This window comes from Chrysochloris asiatica, unplaced genomic scaffold, assembly GCF_000296735.1.
Source record: "Chrysochloris asiatica unplaced genomic scaffold, ChrAsi1.0 scaffold00072, whole genome shotgun sequence".
Classification (NCBI taxonomy): domain Eukaryota; kingdom Metazoa; phylum Chordata; class Mammalia; order Afrosoricida; family Chrysochloridae; genus Chrysochloris; species Chrysochloris asiatica.
The window spans coordinates 2,076,994-2,094,633 of NW_006408590.1; positions in this window are offsets into that span (position 1 = coordinate 2,076,994).

Sequence of the window (17,640 nt, forward strand, 5' to 3'; positions counted from 1 at the left end):
TTAGATTCTTTCCTTTTTGAGTTTTATATTGAGTCCTTTGATACAAAATTCACCATGAGTGATTCCGTATATCAATTTGATGCAGTAAAAATTTTGGAGAATGGGTGTTATGTACTTTCTTCTTGAAGCATTATTGAATTTCAGAATACTTCAGGGGAAGGGAGGCTATGAAATGTCTTATATTAGGGGTTCAGAAGGAGCCGGTCAGTCCCTCCTTTTTTCTCACCCAATCAAGTTGACACAATCACAATTCCATGGCAAATCATAGCCTTTTTCATTTAACTCAGGCTTTGAGGATTGTTGCTGTTGTTGTCAAGTGCCGTTGAGCAGGTTCCGACTTAATAGAGACCTTAAAATTACTTTATGTCTGAGAAACTTTGGGGCATATGCTCTCCATACCACTCTGCCCCATTCCCAAGACTGCTCACTAGGCCCTGGACCTGCGTGCCCTAGCGGTAATGCAGCTACAGCAGTTTCATTTGTCTTCGTTACTACACAGAATAGGGTTTCTACCTGAGTTCTCTCTTCTTAGTTCTGACTGCTTTGTTTAATACTGCAACAGCCTTTGTTACACTCTTTATTCGGAAAGAGCCCTGAGACTTGACCCATGTTTGCTGATGTCATTATTCCATTCTCTTATGCCATGGGCAGGGTTCCAACTACATGAACAGATCCCTTGTAACCACACCCATATTCAATTAGTCTCCTGGATTCCTTTTAGCCAGTCCTCTTGAGCTTCATTTGTTAAAAATGAACAAATATTTGAGAGCACATTATATGCCAGGTGTTATTCATGGTATCTAGGATATATTAGTGAACAAAAAGGTCAAGATCTTGGTTCCCATGGACCAAATGCATGTTTCAAGAATCAGAGATTCTGATGCCTGGACTGGGACCATTGGACCAAGAAACCAAACTGTTCTCCCAAGCAGTAACATATGTTGTAACTTTAACAGTACAATCTCTGTGAGATTAACATATAGAAATTTTACCTGTACTATCTCATTTTTTTCCTCTCTGTTTTAAGGTTTTCTCATACTTTGTCCTTAAATCCAGCTAAATTATGAAAGATAAAAATGATTTCCCTAATAAACGCAGCTCTTATATTGAAAGTCCCTTATATTGAAAGGGCCAAAACAATTCAAGTGAACATTGGCATTTGACAAAATCAACCAGTTTCTTCTAATAGATAATAGCAAAAGCCGTAAGTTATTGAAAATAAATGTGTAATATAAATGCTTGTGACAGAGATTGATATCAAAACACGCTGAGAAAACAATTTCTGAGCCTGTGGAAATAATTTGGGCAGAAGATGGCTAAAATTTTCAGAAGTAAAATGCCCCCAAAATAGGAAGCCTCTAGAAATTGATGATGAGAAGAAACTTGAATTCTCTTTGGAATTGTCTAAGATGGCCTGTGCTTGATTTTGCTCTTTGTATTTCCTTGCTTCGATGTGGTTTTGGGGATCATTGCACTATTTTAGCTCTTACTTAGCCATACTCCCTACTGAGAAGCTAAAATACCCTGAAAGTGGCAGTGCACATTTTTTTTGCATGCCCAGGAGGTGGATAGCACAGAGCTGATTTGTAATGACACTTTACTGTAGAGTAAATTTTTAGCTGTGATGATATTTTGGGCTGCTTGATCCCACCAGATTTGGAGAAGTTTGAATTACCTTAAATAACTAGAACACAGACACTCCTATGCTACCCCTGAGACATTCTCACTGAAGCATGGAAATTAATTCAGATATGCATCCAAGCTTCATTGCATTTTAATCTAAGGGTTTATAGAATTATTTACTGATATTTGGAAAATGAAATTTATTCCATGAGGAAAGGCTGATTGAAGGTGACGACAAGAGTAAATTCATAGTTTAGTGTTTATAAAACTTCTGACTTGGTTAAGGAAACTGTAACAGGGTAACCAGGGCACAATGCATGCTTGGTGTGGTGCTGTGGGATAAAGCACTGGACTGCAAGGTTGGTTTGAACCACAAGGTTGGGGTTCATACTCACCAGGTGCTTTTTGGAAACCCTATACAGAGTCACTGAATTGGAACCAACTTGACAGCACTTACCAACACCAACAACACCAACACCAACAACACACTCCTTTATAATTTTCCCATCAAGGGATGGGATCTGTTTAGTTTCCCTGCCCCTTGAATCACAGAGCAGTCTGTGATAGATTTACCAATAGAATATATTAGAAATGATGATCTTTCATTCCTAGACATGTTGTTGTTTCTAGATATTGTTGTTGTTGTTGTTGTTAGGTGCCATCGAGTTGGTACCAACTCCTAGCGACCCCATGCACATCAGAACAAATCACTGCCCTGGGCAACCTCACTACTGTTGCCATGCTTGAGCCCATTGATGCTGCCACTTTGCCAATCCATCTCTTGGGGGGGTCGTCCTCTTTTTGTTGGCCCTCCAACTTACGAAACATGATATCCCTTTCCAGTGACTGGTCCCTCCTGACAATATGTCCAAAGTATGAGTGATGAAGTTTGGCCACCCTGGCCTCCAAGGAGCACTCTGGCTGCACTTCCTTCAACATAGATCTGTTTGTTCTTTTGGCAGCCCATGGCACTTTCAATATTCTTCTCCGACACCATAACTCAAAAGCATCAGTTCTTCTGCAGTCTTCCTTGTTCACTGTCCAGCTTTCACATGCATATGAGGTTATTGAAAATATCATGGCTTGGGTCAGGCGCACCTTAGTCCTGAAGCTGATATCTTTGCTCTTCAACATTTTAAAAAGGTCTTGTGTAGCACATTTGCCTAATGCAATACATCATTTGATTTCTTGACTGCTGTTTCCATGAGTGTTGATGGTTGATCCAAGAAGAATGAAACCTTTGACAACTTCAGTTTCTTCTCTGTTGATAAGAATGCTGTTTATTGGTCCAGTGGTAAGGATTCTTGTTTTCTTTACGCTGAGATGTAATTCATACTGAAGGCTGTGCTCTGTGATCTTCATCAGTAAATATTTTAAGTCCTCTTTACTTTCAGCAAGCAAGGTTGCATCATCTGTATATCGCAGGTTGTTAGTAAGTCTTCCTCCAATCCTGATGCCACGTTTTTCTTCATATAATCCAGCTTCTTGGATTATTTGCTCAGCATACAGGTTGAATAAGTATGGTGAAATAATACAACCTTGTTGCACACCTTTCTTATTTTAAACTATTCATTGTTCCCGTGTTCTGTTCGAACAACTGTCTCTTAGTCCATGTACAGATTCCTCATGAGTGTTCCGGAATACTCATATTTCACAATGTTGTCCACAGCTTGTCATGGTCCACACAATCAAAAGCCTTTTCATAGTCAATAAAGCACAGGTAAGCATCTTTCTGGTATTCTCTGCTTTCAGCCAGGATTCATCAGACATCAGCAATGTTATCCTTTGTTCCATGTCCTCTTCTGAATCTGGCTGGAACCTCTGGAAGTCCTCTGTCAATGTATGTTTGCAGCTGTTTCTGTATTACTTTTAGTAAAAGTTTACTCGCATGTTTAAATGGTCTATATTTACTGATCTTGGAACCCTGAGATATTGTGTAAGAATCCTGATTATCTTGCTAGAGAAATCAGGTAAAAAGGCTCTGAAATGATGTGAGTTGAGAGGGGAGAGGAAGTGCTCAGTTGAGATCATTCTTCCAGTTGTTCCAACCAAGACATAGGAGTGTGAGTGAAGAAGTCATCTTGGAAATGAATCTTCCAGTCTCAGTTACCCTAGCTGATGCCATATGGCTCACCAATAAACCACTTACTTCATTGTGTCTTTCCTGAAGGGTCAGTCCACAAATTTGAGAGCAAAATAAAATGATTGTTTTCAATTATTAAGTTTTGGGTTGTGTCTTAGTTATCTAGTGCTGCTATAACAGATCTATCAGAAATAGATTGACTTTAAAAAAGGGAAATTTATTCTCTCTCAGTTTAGGAGACTAGAAGTCTGAATTCACTGCACCTGCTCTGGAAAAATGTCCTCATCTCTTTTCAGCATCTCTATGGCCCAGCATTCTTTAGAGACCTCCATGTGTCTTGTTATCAATCTTTCCCTGGATCTAGGCTCTTCACAGTACAGGAGGCCCAGGTCCAAATGACACACTCTCCTCCTGACTCTACTTTCTTGATGATGATAAGTCTCTCTTTCCCTGCTCACTTCTTTCTCCTTTTTGTTTCAAAAGAGATTGACTCAAAAGGCAATCTAATCCCATAAACTACATCCATCCTCTTTAACATCGTAGAAGTGAGGATTTACAACATGGGACAATTACTTTCGTTTATGACATCAGATCACATCATGGGGGTAATTGTGTTTTATTAGATCTCATCATGGGAGATAACTACAGCCAAATCACAGAGAACCTAAGCTGTGATCACAAAACCTAAACGGACACAGGGAGTGATAAATGAATAAAACAGAAGGCTTTTTGTTAAATTTGAGATTTCTACTTTTTAGAAATAGGATTTTATTCATTCACACATATATCCATTTCTTAAGCATTTACCAAGAATTCATTATCTCTGATGGCATTGGAATAAGACCAAAGAGCATAGCTTTAGCCTGACACAGCCTCAAATTATTGAGTCCTATCAACATGATTCAACAAAGTAGCCTTCTGTTTTCCCAGTTTCCTGTCATTTGCTTTTAAGTACATCGAGGATCTACAATGTTAGAGAAACAATGGTGAGTGAAGCAGCAGAGGCCTTGTCCTCACGGAGCTTCTTTTCAATGTGTGAAAGCAAAATAAGCTTTTTTCCCCCCTATACAGTTTGTGAAATAGGTCAATGACGCAACCTCAAAATAGTCTTCTGGAGACTAAATAAAATGAATGTGAAAGACTCTTGTGAGTAGTTGCTCTTTATAAAAGTCAAGGTTATAGACTCTAAATGTTAGTGGTGGTGGTAATGGTGTGTGTCACTGAGTCAGTTCCAACTCACAGGGATCCTGTGTAGGGTTTTTGAAACTGTAAGCTTTTATGGGAGCAGAGAGTCTCATCTTTCTCCCACAGAGTAACTGAAGATTTGAATTACTGACCTTGTGGTTAGTAGCCTAGCTCATAAACCACTATGCTACCAGGACTCCTTTTGTGGTGCTGTAGGGTAAGCACTGGACTGCTAACCACAAGGTTGGTAATTCAAATCCACCAGCTGCTCCTCTGAAACCTTATCAAGGGTCACTATGAGAACCCATTTGATGCCAATGAACAACAACGCCAGGGCTCCATATTGTTAGTAGCTGTGTTGTTAAAAGTACCATCAAGTCAGTTCCTACTCATAGTGACCCTGAATAGGGTTTTGAAGGAGCACCTGTTGACTTTGAACCACCGACCTTGCGGTTCAAACCGACTGCTTATCCTACAGCACCACACCAGGACTCAAATATTAGTAGTAGTTATTTTTAGGTTCCAACTCATAGTGATCCTCCATAGGGTTTCCGAGGAGTGGCTGGTAAGTTTGAACTGCCGATCATGGGGTTCAAACTGACATTGTGGTCCCGTGCTTTATCCCACAATGCCACAAACACAGAGGCCAACGAGATGCTTAACATTGAAAACAAGTGTCGTTCTTAAGTGCTGTCAATTCAGTTCCAACACCTAGCTGTTTCGAAGGAAAGGTCAGTGAGTTAGACCAACCAATTTATATGTAACTGCCATATATTAACCCTTGCAGATGCCAGCCAACCTGTTTGGTATTTTTATACACGTGTGGTGCTGTTGGGTCAGCACTGAACGAAGAACCGCAAGATTGGCAGTTCAAACACATCAGCTTCTTCTCAGAAACCCTATGCAGGGCTGCTCTAAGTTAGAACCTACTTGACCACACTTAGCAACAATAACAATAAATTGAATATACATAATGCCTGTGAGAAGAGGACTCTTGCCCTAGTTTTACAGATTGGCAAATGTGGCTCAAAGAGGTTATCTGACTTTCCAAGTATAGAAAAGGAAGGGCCTGGAATCTGTTTGCCTCCAAAAATCAGTTGTAAACTACGCTAATCAATTACAGCTAGTTTACAAAAAAAGGAAATGGTCTGAGAAGATAATGGAGCTAATGAAATTTCTGGAAAGAATAGAGAACCAAAATCACATTCCAGACTACCAGTGTCTAAAAATTGGGAATTTTAGCTTATATCCCCAGCATAAGTTGGAGAGCGACAAGAAAGAAAAGCAAAGGAAACTTAAAATAAATAAGTGCAGTATACTTTATATTTGATGTAGTAAATAAGGAAATCAACTGGATTATAGTTTCCTTTTCTGCATTCAGTGACTCTCCTCTATGCCCTATTCCATTTCCTTTGTCATTAGCTACAACTGAGCTAATGTTCATGAGGGAAAACAAGATTCCTTCATTCCTAAAGTATTTAAGCCCTGATGGTTCTGCCTGAATACAGTTGTGGCTGTCTTCCAGTAGACATTTTTAACTTCACATTTTAGTGATAGGAAGTAGTCCAAGCAATCCTCTGCTTTTTTCTTTGCTTGACCAGTCTCTCAATCTACCTCCATATGTAGTCTGAATTGTTCAGAGCAATAACTCCAGCCAACCTTGTAAGTCTTTAAAGACGAGCCTAGAATGACCAGGTAGTCTCACTTTCCAGTTTAGTGGAACTATTTGGGGGGACTCTGGTAGAAACATTCTGCCTTTGAATATACAAAATTTAAGTAGCATCCAAAGTCAAGTGGCAAAAAAGAAAACATTTTGTGAGTAGGTCATTTGATGTAAAAATGAGACATGCCCTTACACTTCCTCTCCTTGGTATTAGGACGCACGAGAAATAGCTTTATATTCTGGCCCTTTGTCCAACAGCATTAACCATATCCTGTAGATTAGCAGCTTGACCTTGTAAGGCACTTTTTATAAGCAAGTATTATAATTGGTCCATAGTTATTAATTCCTACTTCTGTAGGGTCTATGGAGTCCTGGAATAGCACTGTGGGTTAATACACTGGACTGCAAAGCCAGTTTAAACAGCAAAGTCGGTGAATCAAACTCACCAGTCGTTCCTTGGAAACCCTACACTGTGTCACTATGGGCTAGAACTGACTCCACAGCACTTAACAACAATGATGACGACATAGGGTCTATGCACTAGACTGAAAGGTCAGTTTGAATAGCAAGGTTGGGGATTAAAATCCACCAGTTGCTCCTTGGAAACACTATGCAGGGTCACTGAGTCGGAACTGACTCACGGCCCTTAAGAATGACAATAACACAGGGTCTATTGTTTTGGGTGATATGATATCTAACAAGAGCAGTGAAACTCAGGGGCAACTTTCTCTTACTTATATGTGCATTAAGTGATTTCCTTGGGCAGGAACTGTGTTGTATGGGAGACACAATAGTGTATAAAACATTAAATAAAATAGTATAATGGTGATGTTTGCAGACATAAGATGGATAGGAAAAGCAAATCCAAATCTAGAAGATATGAATGTCCATATCCAATCCATGCCATCAAGTTGATTCTGACTCATAATGACGGAATAGAACTGCTCCTTAGGGTTTCCAAGACTATAAATCTTTCTAAGAACAGACAACCCCATATTTCTTCCTCAAGAAGCTGGTGGGTTTGAACAACCAACTTTATAGTTAGCAGCCCAATGTCTAACCCAATACCAGAGAGAGAAAAAAATCACTTCATAATTCTATAACTAGTGACTGGCTATGTATGAGCCATGGTTACGATGCCAAATCGGAGATTCAGGTTTTGTCATAGCTCTAAGATTAGGTCAGACTTGGTGAGGGAAAAGCTGTATTGTTGAGCCTATGCACAGATTCCATTCCTGATGCTATGTACACTTTATTATTTATTATTGATCCCATTGACTAATCATAGGAATGTTTGGCAAACAGGCTACATTGGAAGAGAAGTTTCATTTGTCCACTAGTTTATCAAGAGCTGATTCTGTAACTGCGCTTTTTTGGTAAATATTTATTCGAAACACAGTTATTACACTCTTGACTCATTCAGACAAGTACATCCACATTTCTCTTTACTACGTTGCCCTATTATTGGCCCTCTAATATTATTGGCCCTCTAATACTACTACAGGGTCGCTATGGGTCAGAATCGACTCGACGGCACTTAACAACAACAAAAATATTATTCTCTAGTAGTGTAGTGGTTACGAATCGGGCTGCGAACCTCAAAGTCAGCAGTTCAAAGCTACCAGCTGTTCCGCAGGAGAAAGATGAGGCTTTCTGCTCCGGTAAAGATTTACAGCCTTGGAAACCCTGTACAGGGTCGCTATGAGTCGAAATCAACTCCACGGCACAGAACAACAACAACAACAATATTGCTCCCATAATACAATAATAATCCTGGTGTGGCACAGTGGGCTAAGGTGCCAGACTGCAAAGTAGTTTGAACTGCAAGGTCGGTGGTTCAAGCTCACCAACTGTTCCTAGGAAAACATATACAGAGTCACTATGGGTTGGAATCGACTTTACAGAACTTAACAACAACAATATTACTCTTGGAGTTCTGGCGTGGCGTTGTGGGCTAATGCACCAGACTGCAAAGTAGCTTGAACTGCAAGGTTGGTGGTTCAAGCTCAGCAGCCGCTTCTTGGAAACCCTGTACAGGGTCGCTATGGGTCAAAATCTACTCTATGGAATTTAACAACAAAACATGTTGATCCTGGGGTCCTGATGTGACATTATTAGATAAGTACTGGACCACAAGGTCAGTTTAAACCACAAGATCAACAGTTCAAATCCACCAGTCACTCCTCAGAAACCCTATACATGATTGCTATGAGTCAGAATCAACTTGATGGCATTTAACAGCAACAATCCATGCACCATTGTACCAATCCATGCCACTGTGCTAATCCCACTGGCAGTCCATGGTACTTTCAGTATTCTTCTCCAACAATGTCAATCAAATGTGCTAATTCTTCTATGGCCATCCTTATTCATTGTCCAACTTTCACATGCACATGAAGCTGTTGAAAATATCATGTTTTAGGTCAGACGCACCTTAGTTCTCAAACTGACCTCTTTGTTCTTGAATGCTTTTAAAAAAAAGTCTTAGTACAACAGATTTACCTAATACAATACATGCTATTACTTTGCTTTTAGATGCCTATGCATCTCTACACTGTAGAGCAAATTTCAGAATCTCTTCTGACATCCATTTTGGTCTTTTTCTGCTTTCTCGTCTTCTTAATGACCTTTAGATTTCTTTCTGTATGATGCTCTTGATGTCATCCCACAACTCTTCTGCTCTTCTGTCATTAGTGTCTAATGCTTCAAATCTGTTCTTGAGACGATCTGTAAATTCAGGTTATATTTTGACTTTCATGGACTTGCTTTAATTTTCTTTAGCTTCAGCCTGAACTTGCATATGAGAAATTGATGGTCTATTCCACAGTTGGTTCCTGGTCTTGTTTTAGCTGATGGTATGGAGTTTTTCTATCAGCTTTTTCCACAGAAGTAGTCAATTTGATTTTGGTGTATTCCATCTGATGAGATCCAAATGTACAGTTATTTTTATGTTGTTGAAAAAGGGTATTTTCAATGAAAAAGTCATTGGTCTTGCAAAATTCTATCATGTGATCTCCAGCATCATTTGTATCACCCAGGCCATATTTTCCAACAACTGATATTTCCTCTTTGTTTCTAGTCTTTGAATTCCAATCACCAGTAATTATCACTATATCTTGATTGCACATTTAATCAATTTCATTCTGAAGAAGTTGGTGGAATTCTTCAACTTCATTAGTGGTTGGTGCGTAAATGTGAATAATAGTTGTATTAACTGTTCTTCCTTGTAGGTGGATGGATATTATCATATCACAGATAGTGTGCTTTAGTGGTTGGTGCATAAATTTAAGTAATAGTGGTATTAACTGTTCTTCCTTGTAGGTGGATGGATATTATCCTATCACAGACAGTGTACTTCAAGACAGATCTTGAAATGTTCTTTTTGGTGATGAATGCAACAATATGTTTTTCCCAACATAATAGACCATGTGTTTGTCAGATTCACAATGGCCAATGCCAGTCCATTTCAGCTCAGTAATGCCTAGGATATTGATGTTTTTGACAATTTCTAGTTTTCCTACATTCATACTTCATATAGTCCATATTCCAATTATTAATGGAGGTTTACAGCTGTTTCTCTTCATTGTGAGTTGTACACCATCAGTAAATGAAGGTCACAAAGGCTATACTCATATTTACTCTATGTTATGGTCAACTCCACTTTGAGGAGACAGCTCTTCCCCAGTTGTATTTTGAGTGCCTTCCAACCAGAGTGACTCATCTTCTGGCACTATACCTGAAAATATTTTGGTGCTATTTGTCAAGTTTCAATATTCAGTATTTTGGTGCTGAGTGGTCCACTGCTATTCATAATGTTTTCAGTAATTAAATATTCAGAAGTAGTCTGTCTCTCCTTCTTCCTAGTCTGTTTAGTCTGGAGGCTCAGTTGAAATTTGCCTACATGTTGATATTTAAAATACCCATGGCACACCTTCCAGGATCATAGCAACATGCAAGCCACCACAATACAACAAACTGACAGATGAGTGGCAGTTATTTACGGTAGCTAACTTAAAGTCTCAATTGTTAGACTTGGAATTATTTTTGTTATACCTATTAAGTAGGACTTGTCTTTATTTATTTATTTTTTCTCTTCCTTTCTATTTCAAACACTCCATGATCAGTTAACTGATACCAAAGATTCTTACAGGTATAAATCATTCAAATTACTTCTCTAACTCTTTTGTTATTATGATAATCACATAAACTTTATCCTTCATTGCTAAATACCATATCAGGATCCCAATATTAGGGAGTCAATTACCACTGAATCATTTCTAATTAACATTCTTGCTTATAGAAAACTATTACCAAAATTGTTGTTATTGTTAGGTGCCATTGAGTTGGTACCAACTCATAGTGACCTTATACACAACAGAACGAAACACTACCTGATCCTGAACCAACCTCACTACTGTTGCTACGCTTGAGTACATCAATGCTGCCGCCTGGCCAATCCATCTTTCTGGGGGTCTTCCTCTTTTTCTCTGACCCTCCACCTTACCAAACATGATATCCTTCTCCAACGACTGCTCCCTCCTGACAATATGTCCGAAGTATGAGAGATGAAGTTTGGCCATCTTGGCCTCCAAGGAACACTCTGGCTGCACTTCCTCCAACACAGATCTGTTGGTTCTTTTGGCAGCCCATGACACTTTGAATATTCTCCTCCATAACTCAAAAGCATCAGTTATTCTACGGTCTTCCTTGTTCACTGTCCAGGTTTCACATGCATATGAGGTTATTGAAATTACCATGGCTTGGGTCAGGCGCACCTTAGTCCTCAAGCTGACATTTTTTTATCTTCAACACTTTAAAAAGATCTTGTGCAGCAGATTGGACTAATGACTGCTGCTTCCGTGAGTGTAGATAGTTGATCCAAGAAGAATGAAGTCTTTGACAACTTCAATCTTTTCTCCATTGATAAGAATGTTGTTTATTGGTCCAGTGGTGAGGATTTTTGTTTTCTTTACATTGAGATGTAATACATACTGGAAGCTGTGCTCTTTGATCTTCATCAGCAAATGTTTTAAGTTCTCTTCACTTTCATAAAGTAAGGTTGTGTCATCTGCATATTGCAGGTTGTTAATGAGTCTTCCTCCAATCCTGATGCTACATTTTTCTTCATAGAACCCAGCTTCTCATATTATTTGTTCAGCATACAGGTTGAATAAGTATGGTGAAAGAATACAACCTTATCACACACCTTTCTTAATTTTAAACCATTCAGTGTTCCCATGTTCTGTTCAATCAACTGCCTCTTGGTCCAAGTACAGATTCCTCATGAGCACAATTAAGTGTTTCAGACTACTCATACTTCACAATATTGGCCATAGCTTGTCATGATCTACACAACCAAAAGCCTTTGTGTAGTCAATAATGCACAGGTAAATATCTTTCTGATATTCTCTTCTTTCAGCCAAGATTCATCAGACATCAGAAATGATATCCCTCATTTCATGGTTTCTTCTGAATCTGGCTTGAACCTTTGGAAGTTCTCTGTGAATGTATGCTTGCAGCCATTTCTGTATTACCTTTAGTAAAACTTTACTCACATGGGATATCAAAGATATTGTTCGATGAGATCTGCATTTCATAGGGTCACCTCTCTTTGGAATGGGCACAAATATGGATCTCTTCCAATTATTCAGCCAGATAATTGTCTTTCAAAATAGTTTTTAATAATATTGATGTTCTCACCAGTGTATTTATTAATGCCGTGATAATAGGAGTTTTTTTTGAACCCCTTTGGCAAAATATTTAGGATTTGTGTGTTTAAGTCATATTACAAAAACCCCCTTGAAAAATTTAATCCCTGTTGTCTTTGGACTTCTTCCACCTTACATCAGGGAATCTCAAATTCATTTAGCATCGGTCATTGATGAATCCAAGTTTTAGTCTACTCAACAAAACTAATAACTAGAAGCACTTTAGTTGCGAAATTAATTCATTTACTCTAGTATTTTTGGTAAAGGCCCTATATCAACATAGTCAAACTAACAAAAATTGTGCTCCATCCTATTTCTTGCATATTATGTTCAGATTTATCCCAACACCAATTAGAAAATGGTGATAAGTATTTTGTTGTATAGCTTTTTGCTTCAAGATTTCCTTTGTAATTTCCTTCTGTTAAGCAAATTGAGGGAGGAGCGCTGGTGGCACAGTGGTCAAGCATTCAGATGCTAACTGGAAGGTGGGTGTGGTTTCATATCTAGAAAGATGTGTGTCAGGGCTGTATCCCTTTGCTGTACTTATTCAATCTATATGTTGAACAGATAATCCAAGAAGATAGATTATATGAAGAAGAATATAGTATCAGGATTAGAGGGAGACTTATTAACAGCATGCAATATGCAGTTGATACAGTCTTGCTTGACAAAAAACAAAAGATCTTGAAGCACTTATTGATTGATAAAGATTAGAGACTATAGTCTTCAGTATGGATTACACCTTCAGCATAAAGAAAACAAATATCTTTATAAGATTCAGTATAAGTGAAAAAAATGTTGAAGTTGGAGAGGATTTTATTTTACTTGAATCCACAATTAATGCCCATGGAAGCAGCAGTCAAGAAATCATTGGGAAAATCTATTTCAAGGGCTTTCAAAAATGTTAAAAGTTATCTCTTTGAGGATTAAGGTGTACATGATCTAAGCCATTGTATTTTCAATTGCCTTATATGCATGTGAAAGTTGAACAAAGAATAAAGAAGATTAAAGAATGATTGATGACTTCTGGTTTGGGCAATAGTAGGGAAAACCAGGTAGGGAACTCTCTGTGGTGAAGGGACAGGGATCTCATGAAGGAAGCACTCATAGAACAACTCCAGAGCTCCAGATCTACCATAAGATCCAGGACATCAGTTTCCCCGCACTCACAAGTGAAAAAATCAGAAAATACTGTGAATTAGGAATCTGGAGAAGGGACACCCTCTGTGGCCACCCAGCCCTGACGGAGTTTAGAGGGCGGGGCTACAGCCTGTCAGGCTCAGAAAACGGTGCTAAAAGCAGTGCAGAGACATTTGCAAAAAAAGGAGGCACGGAGGACTACATATTTCTCCTTCTTTTTTACCTGTCCCACCTTCTTTGCTCAACCTGGATAACATCAGGTGGGACAGTTTGCCCATGGTACAGAGAGAGGGATCTTGGCGGTGATTTATGATGTCAGCTGTGGAGACACGGCCCTAAAATTTTCTCCTGCGGAACCCTTGGTGGCTGTGCACCTAGAGTTGGTTCCTACTTCAGGCAACCTTGTGGGGGGTTTACAGGCTGTTGGTCTTTGAAGGAACAGAGTGACTAGCCTTTCTCCTGCAGTGTGGCTGGTGGTTTCTAGCTTTTGACCTAGTGGTTTGCAGCCCCATTGGTGGCCAATGCGCTACTGAGCTCCCTGCACAGGACCCATATAAAGCAATCTGTAAAATCCAACATAAAAGGGATCAACCATCTTGAAAATTGCGCTGTGCACATGCAGATACTTTCAGAGACAAAAATAGTGGACAATCTTTCTCACATTAACTTCTCAATATCTACCTGCACACCTCGACTGAAGTGACTAGAGGAGGGGCGTTAGCGAGTGGACATCCTCACCCACTGCTGGAGGCTTCTACTATGCACACACACTGCTTGTGTAGCTCAAGACAGTTGGCCACAGCTTCATTTCTGTTCTAAAGTGGTGGTTTTTGTTTTTGCACTCATATTACTTCTGCTTTTGGTACTTTTGATTACATATCTTTCCTGGAGGTGGGAACTTTTTCTCCCTACATTACGCAAGAAGAGACAGCAATCGTGGCCATGTAGCGAAGCTATAAGTATACCCATTAATATTCCACCACTGAGACAAGAGCCAACGACACCTGCTATGCATTATTTGCAAAAAGGGAAGCCTATCTCCTGATCATATTCACCAGGAGACACCCAGTAGCTTAATAACAAACAACAAACATAATTAAGCTTAAAACACACACACACACATAACTATCAGAAATGACAAATAAAAAGCAACAAACGATATCAAAAGACAGAAGACAGTAGACGAAAGACAGTAGACAAAAGACAAAAGTTCAAAGACAGATGAAAGTAGCTGAGACAAATGAGCTGGAGACATACAAAGGCTTTCTAGAGGAAGAAGAGCAGGATATGGATATCCCTGAGAAATAATTCAGAGGAATAATAAGGAAACAAATTCAAATGCTCTGAAAAGGGGTGGAGAAAAAGAAGGAAGAAGTCAGGAAAGTACTTCAGGATCAATTAAATAAGATTGATACAGCATTGGAAACAATTCAAAACCTGCAAAAAGAGGTCCAGATGATTAATAATAAGATATCAGAAATGAACAATACACTGAAAGGGGAAAGGAACAGAATAGAAGAGATGGAAGCCAGAACTACTGAGTTGGAAGACAAATCTGTCAATATTGCTAAGATAGAAGAGCAAGCTAAAAAAAGGATAAAAAAAATTTGAAGAGTGTCTATGATTCATGCTGGATAACATGAAGAGGAACAACTTAAGAACTATTGGCATTCCAGAACAGGAAGAATCAGAGAAGTCCACAGAGGAGATAGTTGAAGAGCTTCTGGAAAAAAAATTTACCTAACATTTTAAAAGATGAGAAGATAAACATTCAAGAAGCAGAACATACCCCAGGAAGGATAGACCCTAAAAGAAAGTCACCAAGAAATACAATAATCAAGCTCTCCAAAATCAAAGACAAGGAGAGAATCCTAAGAGTGGCCAGGGAGAAGAGAAATGTTACTTATAAAGGCAATCAAATCAGATTAAGCTCTGATTATTCAGAGCAAACCATGCAGCAAGAAGGCAGTGGGAAGACATATACAAAGCCCTACAAGAAGAAATCTGTCAACCAAGAATCATCTATCCAGCAAAACTATCAATCAAATACAATGGTGTGATCAAGACATTCTATGATAAACAGAATCTGAGAGATTTTGTCAAAGCCAATCCACCACTTCAAAGCATCCTAAAGGGAGTTCTGTGGACTGAAAACCAACAAGAACAGACAACAAACAGAGATTGAAGGCATGGCAACACCACCTCGAACTCAGTCAACAGATAACAGAGTCCAGAACAGAACAAGACTACAACAACAAACTCAAAGGAGCTGGGAGGTCAACCGAAGATCAAAATTATATCAATGTCAAATGTAGAAGGGACAAATGTAGCAACAGAGACCCAGGTGGTGATGATGTCAGGTAAATTACAGGGTACAATGGATACTCTTTAATAGACAGAAAAGTTAGTAGACTATAAGGTAACCCCAAAGAAAGTTAATACTTCACAACTTACCGTGAAAATGAATTTCCAAGCAGAACAGCAAACATGAAAACTAAGACAAAACCTACAAGAAATAGCACAAAAAACACAAACCCAACACAAGAAGGCATGCAGAACATAAAAGTAACATAATGGCAGCAATTAATACATACCTATCAATAATTACATTGACTGTCAATGGATTGACTGCACCAGTGAAGAGACAGAGAGTGGTAGAATGGATAAGAAAACATGACCCTTCAATATGCTGCCTGCAAGAGACACACCTTACACACAAAGACAAAAAACAGGCTAAAAGTGAAAGGATAGAAAAAAATTTACCAAGCTAACTGCAACAATAAACAAACAGGAGTGGCAATAATAATCTCCACAAAGTAAACTTTAATATAAAAACCTGAATAAGAGATAAAGAAGGACACTATCTCATGATCAAAGGGTCAATTGAGCAAGACAACATAACCATCATAAATATCTACCCTCCTTCATACACCAAGATGTATGAAGCAAACCTTACTAGAATTGAAGAAAGAAATAGATAGATCTACAATAATAGTGGGAGATTTTAACATGCCACACTTGAAAAGGAACAGAACAACAAGAAAGAAACTCGACAAATTTACAGAGGAACTAAACAACACAATCAGCCAACTTGACCTCATAGATGTATACAGAGCATTCAATCCAACAACAGCACAATGTACATTCTTCTCCAGTGCACATGGAAGATTTTCCAGAATTGACCATGTATTAGGTCACAAAGCAAGCCTCCATAAATTTACAAACATAAAAATTCTACAGAGCATCTTCTCAGACCACGATGCTATAAAACTAGAAATCAACAATAAGAAGGCCAAAACAGTTAAGTCGACTACATGGAAACTGAACAATACCCTGCTGAAAAGTGACGGTGTAAAAGAAGAAATTAAATGTATTCACAAAGTTCCTAGAAACAAACGAGAATGAAAACACAACATACTAAAATCTTTGGGACATGATGAAAGCAGTGCTGAGAGGACAATCTATTGCGATAAAGGCACACATCTGAAAAGAAGAAAGAACCAACATTTAAAACTAACACAGAAGCTTCAACAATTAGAAGCAGACCAATAGAGGGAACCTACAGTCACCAAAAGAAAGGAAATAATAAAGATAAGAGCAGAACTAAATGAGATGGAAAACAGAAAAACTATAGAATGAATAAACAGGACAAGAAGCTGGTTCTTTGAAAGGATTAATAAAATGGACAAACCATTGGCAAAACTAACAAAAGAAAAGAGGGAAAGAACACAAATAACTCGCATTAGAAACTACACGGGCGATGTCACAACGGAACCAAACAAAATCAAAAGGATAATAACAGAATACTATGAAGAGTTGTACTCCAACAAATTCAAAAACTCAGAAGAAATGGATATATTTCTAGAAAACATGATCTACCTAAACTTACTCAGAATGAAGTAGAAAATTTGAACAAACCCATAACAAATGAAAAAATTGATCAGGTCATCAAAAAACTCCCAACCAAAAGAAGTCCAGGCCCAGGAGTTTTCACGGATGAGTTCTACCAAGCATTTGGTGAAGAACTGTCACCAATTCTACTCAAATTATTCCAGAATATAGAAAAAAATGGAAAACTCCCTAATACTTTTTAAGAAGCAAGCATAACCCTCATACCAAAACCAGGGAAGGGCATCACTAAAAAAGAAAACTATAGATCAATACCCCTCATGAACATAGACGAAAAAATTCTCAACAAAATCCTAGCCAACAGAATCTAACAGCACATCAAAAAAAAA